This window comes from Bombina bombina, chromosome 3 (genome assembly GCF_027579735.1).
Source record: "Bombina bombina isolate aBomBom1 chromosome 3, aBomBom1.pri, whole genome shotgun sequence".
In the NCBI taxonomy this organism is placed as follows: domain Eukaryota; kingdom Metazoa; phylum Chordata; class Amphibia; order Anura; family Bombinatoridae; genus Bombina; species Bombina bombina.
Genome location: NC_069501.1, coordinates 637,373,558 through 637,390,936, shown reverse-complemented (window position 1 = coordinate 637,390,936; position 17,379 = coordinate 637,373,558).

The window sequence follows — 17,379 nt, the reverse complement described above, 5'->3', positions numbered from 1 at the left end:
TATCAAGCAGCATCTTCAATCTTCTTTCTTCCGGAGCGGAGCCATCTTCTTCCCAGCCGACGCGGATCCATCCTCTTCTAACGACGCCTACTCGCCGAATGACGGTTCCTTTAAATGACGTCATCCAAGATGGCGTCCCTCGAATTCCGATTGGCTGATAGGATTCTATCAGCCAATCGGAATTAAGGTAGGAATATTCTGATTGGCTGATGGAATCAGCCAATCAGATTCAAGTTCAATCCGATTGGCTGATCCAATCAGCCAATCAGATTGAGCTCGCATTCTATTGGCTGACGGAACAGCCAATAGAATGCAAGCTCAATCTGATTGGCTGATCCAATCAGCCAATCGGATTGAACTTGAATCTGATTGGCTGATTCCATCAGCCAATCAGAATATTCCTACCTTAATTCTGATTGGCTGATAGAATCTTATCAGCCAATCGGAATTCGAGGGACGCCATCTTGGATGACGTCATTTAAAGGAACCGTCATTCGGCGAGTAGGCGTCGGTTGAAGAGGATGTTCCGCGTCGGCTTGGAAGAAGATGGCTCCGCTCCGGAAGAAAGAAGATTGAAGATGCGGCTTGATAGAAGACTTCATCCCGATGATGGACTTCCGCCCGATGATGGAGTTCTTCAGCTGCCGCTTGGATCAAGACTTCGGACCCTCTTCTGGACCGATCGCTGAACCTGGTGAGGTGAAGACAAGGTAGGGAGATCTTCAGGGGCTTAGTGTTAGGTTTATTTAAGGGGGGTTTGGGTTAGATTAGGGGTATGTGGGTTGTGGGTTGTAATGTTGGGGGGGTATTGTATGTGTTTTTTTTGCAGGCAAAAGAGCTGAATTCTTTGGGGCATGCCCCGCAAAGGGCCCTTTTCAGGGCTGGTAAGGTAAAAGAGCTTTGAACTTTTTTAATTTAGAATAGGGTAGGGCATTTTTTTATTTTGGGGGGCTTTGTTATTTTATTAGGGGGCTTAGAGTAGGTGTAATTAGTTTAAAATGGTTGTAATATTTTTCTAATGTTTGTAAATATTTTTTTATTTTTTGTAACTTAGTTCTTTTTTATTTTTTGTACTTTAGTTAGTTTATTTAATTGTATTTATTTGTAGGTATTTTATTTAATTAATTTATTGATAGTGTAGTGTTAGGTTTAATTGTAACTTAGGTTAGGATTTATTTTACAGGTAATTTTGTAATTATTTTAACTAGGTAACTATTAAATAGTTATTAACTATTTAATAGCTATTGTACCTGGTTAAAATAAATACAAAGTTGCCTGTAAAATAAATATTAATCCTAAAATAGCTACAATATAATTATAATTTATATTGTAGCTATATTAGGGTTTATTTTACAGGTAAGTATTTAGCTTTAAATAGGAATAATTTATTTAATAAGAGTTAATTTATTTCGTTAGAATAAAATTATATTTAACTTAGGGGGGTGTTAGGGTTAGAATTAGCTTTAGGGGTTAAAAAATTTATTAGAGTAGCGGTGAGCTCCGATCGGCAGATTAGGGGTTAATATTTGAAGTTAGGTGTCGGCGATGTTAGGGAGGGCAGATTAGGGGTTAATACTATTTATTATAGGGTTATTGAGGTGGGAGTGAGGCGGATTAGGGGTTAATAACTTTATTATAGTAGCGGTGTGGTCCGCTCGGCAGATTAGGGGTTAATAAGTGTAGGCAGGTGGAGGCGACAGTGAGGGGGGCAGATTAGGGGTTAATAAATATAATATAGGGGTCGGCGGTGTTAGGGGCAGCAGATTAGAGGTTCATAGGGATAACGTAGGTGGCAGCGGCGTGCGGTCGGCAGATTAGGGGTTAAAAAATTTTAATAGAGTGGCGGCGATGTTGGGGGACCTCGGTTTAGGGGTACATAGGTAGTTTATGGGTGTTAGTGTACTTTAGAGCACAGTAGTTAAGAGCTTTATAAACCGGCGTTAGCCCAGAAAGCTCTTAACTTCTGACTTTTTTCTGCGGCTGAAGTTTTGTCGTTAGATTTCTAACGCTCACTTCAGCCACGACTCTAAATACCGGCGTTAGAAAGATCCCATTGAAAAGATAGGATACGCAATTGACGTAAGGGGATCTGCGGTATGGAAAAGTCGCGGCTGGAAAGTGAGCGTTAGACCCTTTAATGACTGGCTCCAAATACCAGAGGGCGGTAAAAACCAGCGTTAGGAGCCTCTAACGCTGGTTTTGACGGCTACCGCCCAACTCTAAATCTAGGCCTTAGTGAGTTATTTAGTTCGCTAGAATATATATATATATATATATAAATCAAAAACGTGTGTGTCAAAATCCATTTGACCCATGGTATCTTGATTAAAGTTTAGTACCATTTGTTATTATGTAATTCCATGCGTTTAACCGCTTTATTCTGTCTAAGCCTGGTTTTTCTGAGTCGGTTATTGAGACCATGATTCAGGCTCGCAAGCCTGTTACTAGAAAGATTTACCATAAGATATGGCGTAAAAATCTTTATTGGTGTGAATCCAAGGGCTACTCTTGGAGTAGAATTAGAATTCCTAGAAATGTATCTTTTCTTCAGGAAGGCCTGGAGAATGGATTGTCAGTCAGTACCCTGAAGGGTCAGATTTCTGCTATATCAGTTTTACTATATAAACGGATGTGTCAGATGTGCAATATTTTTGTCAGGCCTTAGTCAAAATGAGGTGCCCTACCTGCCCCACCGGAGTAAGAAAATCTTGCCAGGAATAAAACTGCCGGTCTCACAGAAACGTCTCACAGCCGACGCCACTCTGATCAGATCTGAGAGTCATGTGACCGGCTTAACAGAAACTGCGTATCAAAAGTAAAAGCACGCGTTTCTGAAGCCGTGTTAGACCAAAACAGTAAACAGACACAATCAGTTTGAAAACTGCCGGTCTCACTCTGACTAACCTTCTTTAACTAAGAAAGTGTATAAAACACAGACAGAAGCTCCAATAAGACCCCCAACAGAGTCCAAAATTAAAATTAACCACAAATTTTAGAATAACTCCTTCAAACCCATAAAGGAAAATTAACCACTAAGCCTCCTGTTATCACATACATATTTTTGTGCCTGCACACTGCCTAAATAAAATCCTTCATTAAGGATTAAGCATGACCCAAATAAAATAATGCAGATAATCCTCTTAAGTGCAAGTCTCCAAGACCTAGAAGATAAAGGCACTTACCTGCAATCCAGCTGTCCAGCAGAAAGACAGCTCACAAGGCATGAAAGGACATATACTCCTTATAGAGACCTGTAGAAAAAGAAAGAACAGAGTAACCAACTCTGTCTTTCAACACCAAGGGCAGGAAATATGTTAGAAAACCTGAGCAAGGACCACCTCACTACTTTATAACTGCTTAAAAGCCACCACTACTCTTACTCAAGAGAGTGACGTGGACACAGCTAAACCCAAATTCTTACTTGCAGGAAAAAGTACCCAAAAAAGGAATCAATATCTTCAGACATCAAACTTCACCTCCTCCATTGACAGAGGCAAAAAGAATAACTGGGGTTGTGGGTAAGGGAAATGACACTTAACAGCTTTGCTGTGGTGCTCTTTGCCTCCTCCTGCTGGCCAGGAGTGAATATCCCACTAGTAATTGGAATTACATTGTGGACTCTCCATGTCTTAGGAAAGAAAAGCAAACTAGAAATACACAAATATATGTTAGCATACTGGAAAGAACAAACAGAACATTAATGATTGCCTTTTGTCCTCAATATGACCCTTCTGACATGAATCAGTCAAATTTTTTGAAAAAAATATTCCCCCTCTTCCTCTATCCTCTCCTTTTACTCTGAACTCTTTACTAGATCCATTCTAAGTTCGTTAGTTGTACTTTGAAAGCATTCTTTAAACTTAATTTGTTTATATGCTTATTGTTAAAACCTAAAATAAAACAAAATAGAGCTCATGTTACTGACTGAAAGAACAATAAACCTTGCAAAGCTCTGGTTGCCACAAAGCAGTGAAACAAGTTGGACACTTATCATATCAAAACCTGAGAAATTAAATATATATGCAATCCATTGTAAGATACCGTTGCATTATGAAAAATGATCAGAAAGGTTGCAACTATTTACCCTGGAAAAGAGCTGTCTCCAAGGAAGATATGATTACATTATATAAATACACACAGGGCCCCAGCAATTATCAGGTGACCTGTTTATTAACACGTCTGTACAAGGAACAAGAGGTTATCCATGGATACTTGAAGAATAGAGATTTCCCCTACAGAAGTGTAAGGGGTTGTTTACAGTAAGAACAATAAGGCTATGGAATTCTCTGCCTAATAAGGTTGTTTTAAGCACCTTCAATATATGATTTTAAAAAAAAGGTCTAGATTTATTTTTTGGCAAAACAGAATATACAGGAATATAAAAATTATTATTGACAGTACCTTAAGCTAATTCTCTCCAAAAATGAGCTCCTTATTTTCCGCCCTTTTTTAAGAATCTCTACCGCCAACTTTCTATAACTGTGGATGATAACATCATTACCCCAACCCCACATGCCCAATGTCTTGGAGTCACACTTGACTCAGATCTTTCTTTCACTCCTCACATCCAGTATTTGAATAACTACTGCTGTTTCCACCTTAAAAATGTCTCCAAAATTCTCCACTTCCTCACACAAGACACAACTAAGATTTGAATCCACTCTTTCATTTTCCGCCTTGACTATTACAACTCCATCATCTCTGTTCTCCCTAGCTGTGGTTTATTTTCTTTACAATCAATAATGAATTAATCTGCCAGGCTGATTTTTCCTTGCACGCCGCTCCTCATCTGCTGCACCTCTCTGCTAATCCCTTCATTGGTTTCCTCTAGCTTCCACAATAAAACACAAAATCCTGACTTACATTTAAGGACCTCAATGACACTGTTCTCCCCTATATCTCAGGCCTTGTCTCCAGATACTCTCCCTTCCGTCCCCTTCACTCTGCTCCTGACCTTGTTCTCTCCTCCTGTTGCTCCACAAGACTTTCCCCTAGTTTACAAAGTTTCAAGTGCTCCTTATAGACTGTTCAGGGTTGCATACAATGTACACTAACCTTTTCTTACCTCTCTTCCTCTCCTCCCCTTGAACCCCCTTAGCATGTAATCCTACGAGCCAAGCTGTTTTGTAGATTACCGCCATGATAGCTGATTTACAACAGTGCAACTCTTTGCAGGGGCCTCTACCCATTTGTCTCCTATACATGATGTCTTTGCATATCATACCTATGTTTATAGCGCTGCAGAATCTGTTTGAACTCAATAAATAACTATAAAAAAAAAAAAAAAAAAAAAAATTGTACATATCTTGGCGCAAAAAAGCTAATAAAGGATATATACAAAAGTTCAAATAGCAGGACCAGATGTAATCTTGAAATCCTCTGAATCATAATTCCAATCAGCAAAAGAAGGAAAAAGCAATTGTGAAATACTGTTAATTGATTAAAGCAAGGTTAAACTGAATAAACATACTCACATAATTTTGAGCTATAACTATCTATATAACATTTAGACCCTTACTAGATCAAGGATCGTCAGGAACAGGAGCTCAGGTAAAAATAATATTTGTTAAAAGGACTAAAATCACTCAGGTCTTACAGGACAAAGAACTGCACACAGTAAAACCGTTGTAGGACACTGTAGAACCGGCATCTGTAACTGTCAGTTCGGAGAAGTCATACAAAGTCCCATCCTCCTAGTGATGTCACATGCAATAAAAACACATCCAATGTACATTTCACAAACATGTTTGACTTTTTTATTTTAATATTAACTTTGTTCTACAAATAACTGATGATATAAATAATAATAATACAGTAGCTTGTTTATCCAATAAGAAATCTGTTTGTCACTTTGGAGTAAAGAAGGATTTTTTTTCCCCTTTGAGACACAGTTGGAAATCATTTATGTTTTGTTTGTTTTTTTGCCTTCTATTGGATCAATAGTAATATGTGAAATGGTAAACATGATGGACTTGAGTGTTTTTCCAACCTATATTAATATATATCTGTGTAAATCCTGTACCTATCAGTGACTGGAACAAGGCAGTGTATTGTCCGTGCACTCAGAGGACCTCCCTTCACCAAGTCCTGAGGTACCTTAGAAAGAACCCTGGAGGAGGAGAACTGATTATATATCTGTATACTAGGAATAACATAATTTATGCTTAAGTGAGGAGGCAAAGACCCCCCAGGAACGCTATAAAAAAACTCTCACCTCACTGACAACTCAGTCTGATGTATAACCAAGCCAAAGAGGTCGGAAAATAATCAAGAGCAAACAAATAGGAGCAGGGAAAATAGATGTGCGTAAGAAAAAAAATAAAACCAGAAAAACACAGCGTGGGGTTTTGTGGAATCTCACCACCATGAAAGAAATGTATTAATCAGGTATGCATAAATTATGTTTTCTTTCATACAGGTGGCGCGAGTCCAGATCTAATACTCCTGGGATCTAATACCAAAGTAGTGGAGTCCACGAGTACTGAAAAGAATGGGAATTTAGAAACATCTTTATTTCCCACTGAAAATCTAAATTCACAACAATAAAACCCAAAAATGGGCAATGAAAAAATTATAGCTGCCTTGCAAAGTTGTATAACTCATAAAACCTTTAGAAAAAAAATTAGAAAGATGCAAAATATCCCATAAGCGGTGCTTCCTGACTAATACCAATACATTAATTGAAGCATATACCAAACAAATACAAAACATACAAAAAGTCCATAAAATTCAGATCACAGGCAGCTCCCTGTCAAAGGACGGTCAAATCCTGATGAATGGTAATCTGTAGAAAGAAAACAGAGGTGCCACAATAGCCGAGTACCACCGAGCCATGTGATAATATGAAATGAGACAAATGGTTACTCACAGATGTGATGCACCCAAAGGTGCTATTGGGACAGGCTGGAACTTCACAGTAGTCCAGCTCACTGAATCAGACCGACTTTAGTTCAGGACCAGGGATTCCAGAAAGATCACCACCAAAACCCAATTACAATGCAGGAGATAGCAGTTCCCAAAAAGGCATATGTTAAAATTGTACCCAGATTTGTGAAGAAATGTCTCATTTTCAGACTGTATCCAGTGTGGAAAATTATAGGTGGTAGAAGCACATTGAAGAATACTTCTGGATCAAAAGTCATCTGTCCGCTGCTCATCGATAAATGCTGACAGCATACGCTCTCATTTAACATTGCACCAGCAGTTCTGGTGAAATGCTAGTGCAATACCGTCCCCTACAGATTTGCGGCCAATCAACCGCTAGCAGGGGGTGTCAATCAACCCGATCGTATTGGATCGTGTTGATTTCCGGTGATGTCTGTCCGCCGCCTCAGAGAAGACAGGTTATGGAGCAGCGGTCTTTAGACGGGGCATCAAGCTCCATAGGGAGCTTGATAAATAGGCCCCCAAAAGTCTGAAATGCAAAGAAAGAGACCCAAAAAGGCAACAGAACATCTGAACAGAATCACAGACGCTCCCACTACACTGATTAGGCAACCACCCTGGAAGAAGGACCAGAGGTGGAAAAAACAAATAAGTTAATCGAAATTACGAAGGAACTACCAAAGCAACCACAAACAATGCTTGAGGATCCATGGACTTCATACAGAACCATAAAAGTCAGAAAATGAAACAAAAGGGAATACCATAGAAAAACAGAATTTATGTTTACCTGATAAATTACTTTCTCCAACGGTGTGTCCGGTCCACGGCGTCATCCTTACTTGTGGGATATTCTCTTCCCCAACAGGAAATGGCAAAGAGCCCAGCAAAGCTGGTCACATGATCCCTCCTAGGCTCCGCCTACCCCAGTCATTCGACCGACGTTAAGGAGGAATATTTGCATAGGAGAAACCATATGGTACCGTGGTGACTGTAGTTAAAGAAAATAAATTATCAGACCTGATTAAAAAACCAGGGCGGGCCGTGGACCGGACACACCGTTGGAGAAAGTAATTTATCAGGTAAACATAAATTCTGTTTTCTCCAACATAGGTGTGTCCGGTCCACGGCGTCATCCTTACTTGTGGGAACCAATACCAAAGCTTTAGGACACGGATGAAGGGAGGGAGCAAATCAGGTCACCTAAATGGAAGGCACCACGGCTTGCAAAACCTTTCTCCCAAAAATAGCCTCAGAAGAAGCAAAAGTATCAAACTTGTAAAATTTGGTAAAAGTGTGCAGTGAAGACCAAGTCGCTGCCCTACATATCTGATCAACAGAAGCCTCGTTCTTGAAGGCCCATGTGGAAGCCACAGCCCTAGTGGAATGAGCTGTGATTCTTTCGGGAGGCTGCCGTCCGGCAGTCTCGTAAGCCAATCTGATGATGCTTTTAATCCAAAAAGAGAGAGAGGTAGAAGTTGCTTTTTGACCTCTCCTTTTACCTGAATAAACAACAAACAAGGAAGATGTTTGTCTAAAATCCTTTGTAGCATCTAAATAGAATTTTAGAGCGCGAACAACATCCAAATTGTGCAACAAACGTTCCTTCTTTGAAACTGGTTTCGGACACAGAGAAGGTACGATAATCTCCTGGTTAATGTTTTTGTTAGAAACAACCTTTGGAAGAAAACCAGGTTTAGTACGTAAAACCACCTTATCTGCATGGAACACCAGATAAGGAGGAGAACACTGCAGAGCAGATAATTCTGAAACTCTTCCAGTGAAACTCTTCTTTGCAACTAAAAACAAAACTTTCCAAGATAATAACTTAATATCAACGGAATGTAAGGGTTCAAACGGAACCCCCTGAAGAACTGAAAGAACTAAATTGAGACTCCAAGGAGGAGTCAAAGGTTTGTAAACAGGCTTGATTCTAACCAGAGCCTGAACAAAGGCTTGAACATCTGGCACAGCTGCCAGCTTTTTGTGAAGTAACACCGACAAGGCAGAAATCTGTCCCTTCAGGGAACTTGCAGATAATCCTTTTTCCAATCCTTCTTGAAGGAAGGATAGAATCCTAGGAATCTTAACCTTGTCCCAAGGGAATCCTTTAGATTCACACCAACAGATATATCTTTTCCAAATTTTGTGGTAAATCTTTCTAGTTACAGGCTTTCTGGCCTGAACAAGAGTATTGATAACAGAATCTGAGAATCCTCGCTTCGATAAAATCAAGCGTTCAATCTCCAAGCAGTCAGCTGGAGTGAAACCAGATTCGGATGTTCGAACGGACCCTGAACAAGAAGGTCTCGTCTCAAAGGTAGCTTCCAAGGTGGAGCCGATGACATATTCACCAGATCTGCATACCAAGTCCTGCGTGGCCACGCAGGAGCTATCAAGATCACCGACGCCCTCTCCTGATTGATCCTGGCTACCAGCCTGGGGATGAGAGGAAATGGCGGGAACACATAAGCTAGTTTGAAGGTCCAAGGTGCTACTAGTGCATCCACTAGAGCCGCCTTGGGATCCCTGGATCTGGCCCCGTAGCAAGGAACTTTGAAGTTCTGACGAGAGGCCATCAGATCCATGTCTGGAATGCCCCACAGGTGAGTGACTTGGGCAAAGATTTCCGGATGGAGTTCCCACTCCCCCGGATGCAATGTCTGACGACTCAGAAAATCCGCTTCCCAATTTTCCACTCCTGGGATGTGGATAGCAGACAGGTGGCAGGAGTGAGACTCCGCCCATAGAATAATTTTGGTCACTTCTTCCATCGCTAGGGAACTCCTTGTTCCCCCCTGATGGTTGATGTACGCAACAGTTGTCATGTTGTCTGATTGAAACCGTATGAACTTGGTCCTCGCTAGCTGAGGCCAAGCCTTGAGAGCATTGAATATCGCTCTCAGTTCCAGAATATTTATCGGTAGAAGAGATTCTTCCCGAGACCAAAGACCCTGAGCTTTCAGGGATCCCCAGACCGCGCCCCAGCCCATCAGACTGGCGTCGGTCGTGACAATGACCCACTCTGGTCTGCGGAATGTCATCCCTTGTGACAGGTTGTCCAGGGACAGCCACCAACGGAGTGAGTCTCTGGTCCTCTGATTTACTTGTATCTTCGGAGACAAGTCTGTATAGTCCCCATTCCACTGACTGAGCATGCACAGTTGTAATGGTCTTAGATGAATGCGCGCAAAAGGAACTATGTCCATTGCCGCTACCATCAACCCGATCACTTCCATGCACTGAGCTATGGAAGGAAGAGGAACGGAATGAAGTATCCGACAAGAGTCTAGAAGTTTTGTTTTTCTGACCTCTGTCAGAAAAATCCTCATTTCTAAGGAGTCTATAATTGTTCCCAAGAAGGGAACCCTTGTTGACGGGGATAGAGAACTCTTTTCCACGTTCACCTTCCAACCGTGAGATCTGAGAAAGGCCAGGACGATGTCCGTGTGAGCCTTTGCTTGAGGAAGGGACGACGCTTGAATCAGAATGTCGTCCAAGTAAGGTACTACCGCAACGCCCCTTGGTCGTAGCACAGCTAGAAGGGACCCTAGTACCTTTGTGAAAATCCTTGGAGCAGTGGCTAATCCGAAAGGAAGCGCCACGAACTGGTAATGTTTGTCCAGGAATGCGAACCTTAGGAACCGATGATGTTCCTTGTGGATAGGAATATGTAGATACGCATCCTTTAAATCCACCGTGGTCATGAATTGACCTTCCTGGATAGAAGGAAGAATAGTTCGAATGGTTTCCATCTTGAACGATGGAACCTTGAGAAACTTGTTTAAGATCTTGAGATCTAAGATTGGTCTGAACGTTCCCTCTTTTTTGGGAACTATGAACAGATTGGAGTAGAACCCCATCCCTTGTTCTCTTAATGGAACAGGATGAATCACTCCCATTTTTAACAGGTCTTCTACACAATGTAAGAACGCCTGTCTTTTTATGTGGTCTGAAGACAACTGAGACCTGTGGAACCTCCCCCTTGGGGGAAGTCCCTTGAATTCCAGAAGATAACCTTGGGAGACTATTTCTAGCGCCCAAGGATCCAGAACATCTCTTGCCCAAGCCTGAGCGAAGAGAGAGAGTCTGCCCCCCACCAGATCCGGTCCCGGATCGGGGGCCAACATTTCATGCTGTCTTGGTAGCAGTGGCAGGTTTCTTGGCCTGCTTTCCCTTGTTCCAGCCTTGCATTGGTCTCCAAGCTGGCTTGGCTTGAGAAGTATTACCCTCTTGCTTAGAGGACGTAGCACTTTGGGCTGGTCCGTTTTTACGAAAGGGACGAAAATTAGGTCTATTTTTTGCCTTGAAAGGCCGATCCTGAGGAAGGGCGTGGCCCTTACCCCCAGTGATATCAGAGATAATCTCTTTCAAGTCAGGGCCAAACAGCGTTTTCCCCTTGAAAGGAATGTTTAGTAGCTTGTTCTTGGAAGACGCATCAGCCGACCAAGATTTCAACCAAAGCGCTCTGCGCGCCACAATAGCAAACCCAGAATTCTTAGCCGCTAACCTAGCCAATTGCAAAGTGGCGTCTAGGGTGAAAGAATTAGCCAATTTGAGAGCATTGATTCTGTCCATAATCTCCTCATAAGGAGGAGAATCACTATCGAGCGTCTTTATCAGCTCATCGAACCAGAAACATGCGGCTGTAGCGACAGGGACAATGCATGAAATTGGTTGTAGAAGGTAACCCTGCTGAACAAACATCTTTTTAAGCAAACCTTCTAATTTTTTATCCATAGGATCTTTGAAAGCACAACTATCCTCTATGGGTATAGTGGTGCGTTTGTTTAAAGTGGAAACCGCTCCCTCGACCTTGGGGACTGTCTGCCATAAGTCCTTTCTGGGGTCGACCATAGGAAACAATTTTTTAAATATGGGGGGAGGGACGAAAGGAATACCGGGCCTTTCCCATTCTTTATTAACAATGTCCGCCACCCGCCTGGGTATAGGAAAAGCTTCTGGGAGCCCGGGCACCTCTAGGAACTTGTCCATTTTACATAGTTTCTCTGGGATGACCAACTTTTCACAATCATCCAGAGTGGATAATACCTCCTTAAGCAGAATGCGGAGATGTTCCAACTTAAATTTAAATGCAATCACATCAGGTTCAGCCTGTTGAGAAATGTTCCCTGAATCAGTAATTTCTCCCTCAGACAAAACCTCCCTGGCCCCATCAGACTGGGTTAGGGGCCCTTCAGAGATATTAATATCAGCGTCGTCATGCTCTTCAGTATCTAAAACAGAGCAGCCACGCTTACGCTGACAAGGGTTCATTTTGGCTAAAATGTTTTTGACAGAATTATCCATTACAGCCGTTAATTGTTGCATAGTAAGGAGTATTGGCGCGCTAGATGTACTAGGGGCCTCCTGAGTGGGCAAGACTCGTGTAGACGAAGGAGGGAATGATGCAGTACCATGCTTACTCCCCTCACTTGAGGAATCATCTTGGGCATCATTGTCATTATCACATAAATCACATTTATTTAAATGAATAGGAATCCTGGCTTCCCCACATTCAGAACACAGTCTATCTGGTAGTTCAGACATGTTAAACAGGCATAAACTTGATAACAAAGTACAAAAACGTTTTAAAATAAAACCGTTACTGTCACTTTAAATTTTAAACTGAACACACTTTATTACTGCAATTGCGAAAAAACATGAAGGAATTGTTCAAAATTCACCAAATTTTCACCACAGTGTCTTAAAGCCTTAAAAGTATTGCACACCAAATTTGGAAGCTTTAACCCTTAAAATAACGGAACCGGAGCCGTTTTAAGCTTTAACCCCTTTACAGTCCCTGGTATCTGCTTTGCTGAGACCCAACCAAGCCCAAAGGGGAATACGATACCAAATGACGCCTTCAGAAAGTCTTTTCTAAGTATCAGAGCTCCTCTCACATGCGACTGCATGCCATGCCTCTCAAAAACAAGTGCGCCACACCGGCGCGAAAATGAGGCTCTGCTTAAGCTTTGGGAAAGCCCCTAAGGAATAAGGTGTCTAATACAGTGCCTGCCGATATTATTATATCAAAATACCCAGATAAAATGATTCCTCAAGGCTAAATATGTGTTAATAATGAATCGATTTAGCCCAGAAACAGTCTACAGTCTTAATAAGCCCTTGTGAAGCCCTTACTTATGATCGTAATAAACATGGCTTACCGGATCCCATAGGGAAAATGACAGCTTCCAGCATTACATCGTCTTGTTAGAATGTGTCATACCTCAAGCAGCAAGAGACTGCACACTGTTCCCCCAACTGAAGTTAATTGCTCTCAACAGTCCTGTGTGGAACAGCCATGGATTTTAGTTACGGTTGCTAAAATCATTTTCCTCATACAAACAGAAATCTTCATCTCTTTTCTGTTTCTGAGTAAATAGTACATACCAGCACTATTTCAAAATAACAAACTCTTGATTGAATAATAAAAACTACAGTTAAACACTAAAAAACTCTAAGCCATCTCCGTGGAGATGTTGCCTGTACAACGGCAAAGAGAATGACTGGGGTAGGCGGAGCCTAGGAGGGATCATGTGACCAGCTTTGCTGGGCTCTTTGCCATTTCCTGTTGGGGAAGAGAATATCCCACAAGTAAGGATGACGCCGTGGACCGGACACACCTATGTTGGAGAAAGAGTACTCAATCCACTCTGGGTATAAACATGAATGAAAAGCCAGATGTCTTAAAAAAATAGACATATTTATTAGATAGCTTAAAGTTAAAAGAGTGGTACAATTTACAGGTCATTTACAAGTTTGACCTGTAAATTGTACCACTCTTAAAGGGACAGTCTAGGCAAAAATAAACTTTCATGATTCAGATAGAGCATGTCATTTTAAACAATTTTCCAATTTACTTTTATCACCAATTTTGCTTTGTTCTTCTGGTATTCTTAGTTGAAAGCTTAACCTAGGAGGTTCATATGCTAATTTCTTAGACCTTGAAGCCCACCTCTTTCAGATTGCATTTTAACAGTTTTTCACCACTAGAGGGTGTTAGTTCACGTATTTCCTATAGATAACACTGTGCTCGTGCACGAGAAGTTATCTGGGAGCAGGCACTGATTGGCTAGACTGCAAGTCTGTCAAAAGAACTGAAAAAAGGGGCAGTTTGCAGAGGCTTAGATACAAGATAATCACAGAGGTTAAAAGTATATTATTATAACTGTGTTAGTTATGCAAAACTGGGAAATGGGTAATAAAGGGATTATCTATCTTTTAAAACAAAAAAAATTCTGGTGTAGACTGTCCCTTTAACTTTAAGCTATCTAATAAATATGTCTATTTTTTTAAGACATCTGGATTTTCATTCATGTTTACACCCAGAGAGGATTGAGTACTCGTTTCTATGGTATTCCGTTTTGCATCATTGATATTGGGAGCCGGTGAGGACTCCTGCAGCTAAAGAGGAACCTTTCTGTGTGCTCTTTTGTTCCCCGTGGGACCCCTGAGGAGGTGACACCCGCACAGTGTGAGGAAAACCCTGCTGTTCCGGTAAGGACTGCTGATCCTGTGAATACAGGTCAGCGTTATAGAGAATGAGGAAGGGCGAAAACGGCAGTCTCTTTCAAAGCACAGGGCGGAAGACAAGGGATCCGGAGCGCTTGCCATGCTTTCTGATTTTAATGAAACAAAAGACCATCAGATCATTCTCTGGGAGACCCCAAAGATTTCCCCATCTGATAAAAGATATACAGATGAAGAGACCACTCTCCTGGATGCCAACTATTTGCTAATTGCTTACTTCAGGAATATGAACAGCCAAAATGAAATAACAATTGACTTCTGCCAAGGCAATAATTCACAATACTTCTCACATGGCCAGGGAACTGAAAGCTCCTCCTTGATGAATGACATATGCTACTGCTGAAACATAGTCCAACTGAAATAAGTCTCCAACAGAGGCCAAATCTGAAGGACTCTGAAAATTGCACCCGATTGAGTTCAAAAATATAAAAAGGAAATTTAGTTCAATAATATAAAAAGGAAACCTTGCACCCAAGCACCCCTGCATCACTGCTGAAGCATACAATGCTGATATGGCTTCATGAGAAAGCAAGCAAACAGAATAGCATCCAAAGTCACCAACATACAACCTAACAGCTTCATGCAAAGAGCTATTGTCCTCATTACTTAGGCTGCATTGCACAATTAAACCCTGCACTTCTGTGTCCACATTAGTATTCAAATGTTATTAAGCAAATAGCTCAAAGTTAAAATTTTCATATTTTAAAATTTTAACTGATATTAAAGTGATTATAAACTTTAATGAATTAAAGTCCAGTATCAAATAATAATTTTAAAAACAGGGGCACATTCATTAAAGTTTACAGAGGCGCTTATTTTTCAAAATACTTATCTTTGCATTATGTTAAATATAATGCTGATCCTCCGCCCGCATCTCCTGCTTTCTTTAGCATATCGATGAAGAATCTGGCTTCCTCCAATTGATGTGTGCCCCCTTTGGCGTCCAGCGCATGGGGCATGCAACAATTGGTCATCGATATGCTGCAGAAAGCAGAAGATGCAGGTGGAGAATCAGCGATATGTTTATCATAACGCAAAGGTAAGTATTTTAAAAAATAAGCATCTTTGTAAACTTTAATGAATTAAAGTGCCCCTGTTTTTACGATTATTATTTGATACTGGGCTTCAATCTGTTAAAGTTTACAATCCCTTTAAGTCACACCCATTTACTGTGGTAAAGACAGACATATTCCCCTGGTTACTCCCCCATGTAATCAGATCACACTACCACAAGGTTCCATCACCAAGCTCACACTGTACTGTACCAACCGACACATAATATGACAAGCTAATGAGCACATACTCAAAAATACAAAAAAAAAAAAAAGTGCTAAAAAACAAAGTCTAAATTAATTCAAGGTGCCATTCATTAATGGTGTATCTTTAGAAGAAAACAAATTACTTCAAATTACCAGGTGTATCCCATTAAATAGTGCACTAGTGTTCTTATTAGGTTAAGATACTATGATTAAAAAAGAAGACCAAATCTTACATATAAAAAAAGGGGCTATGCCAATTTAATATACTTCATAAAACACAAAAGAATAGTATTAAACAATTCTATTAAAAGTTCTTATCTGTAAATGCATAAAACTAACGGACGTCTCCGTTAAAAAATAAAACTCAGGTTGCCACCACATAAAACATAATTTATGCTTACCTGATAAATTTATTTCTCTTGTAGTGTGTTCAGTCCACGGGTCATCCATTACTTATGGGATATATTCTCCTTCCCAACAGGAAGTTGCAAGAGGATCACCCACGCAGAGCTGCTATATAGCTCCTCCCCTCACATGTCATATCAAGTCATTCGACCGAAACAAGACGAGAAAGGAGAAACTATAAGGTGCAGTGGTGACTGGAGTTATAATTTTAAAATTTAGAACCTGCCTTAAAAAGACAGGGCGGGCCGTGGACTGAACACACTACAAGAGAAATAAATTTATCAGGTAAGCATAAATTATGTTTTCTCTTGTTAAGTGTGTTCAGTCCACGGGTCATCCATTACTTATGGGATACCCATACCAAAGCTAAGTACACGGATGAAGGGAGGGACAAGGCAGGAACATTAAACAGAAGGAACCACTGCCTGTAGAACCTTTCTCCCAAAACCAGCCTCCGAAAAAGCGAAAGTGTCAAATTTGTAAAATTTGGAAAAAGTATGAAGTGAAGACCAAGTTGCAGCCTTGCAAATCTGTTCAACAGAGGCCTCATTCTTAAAGGCCCAGGTGGAAGCCACAGCTCTAGTGGAATGAGCTGTAATTCTTTCAGGAGGCTGCTGTCCAGCAGTCTCATAGGCTAAACGTGTTATGCTACGAAGCCAAAAAGAGAGAGAGGTAGCCGAAGCCTTTTGACCTCTCCTCTGTCCAGAGTAAACAAAAAACAGAGAAGAAGTTTGTCTAAAATCTTTAGTTGCCTGTAAGTAGAACTTCAGAGCACGGACCACGTCTAGATTATGCAAAAGACGTTCCTTCTTTGAAGAAGGATTAGGACATAATGACGGAACAACAATCTCTTGATTGATATTCCTGTTAGAAACAACCTTAGGTAAAAACCCAGGTTTAGTACGCAGTACTACCTTGTCTGAATGAAAGATCAGATAAGGAGAATCACAATGTAAGGCAGATAACTCAGAGACTCTTCGAGCCGAGGAAATAGCCATCAAAAACAAAACTTTCCAAGATAAAAGCTTAATATCAATGGAATGAAGGGGTTCAAACGGAACACCCTGAAGAACTTTAAGAACCAAGTTTAGGCTCCACGGAGGAGCAACAGCTTTAAACACAGGCTTAATTCTAGCCAAAGCCTGACAAAAGGCCTGGACGTCTGGATTCTCTGCCAGACGTTTGTGTAAAAGAATAGACAGAGCTGAAATCTGTCCCTTTAGCGAACTAGCGGACAAACCTTTTTCGAAACCCTCTTGTAGAAAAGCCAATATCCTAGGAATCCTAACCTTGGATTCGC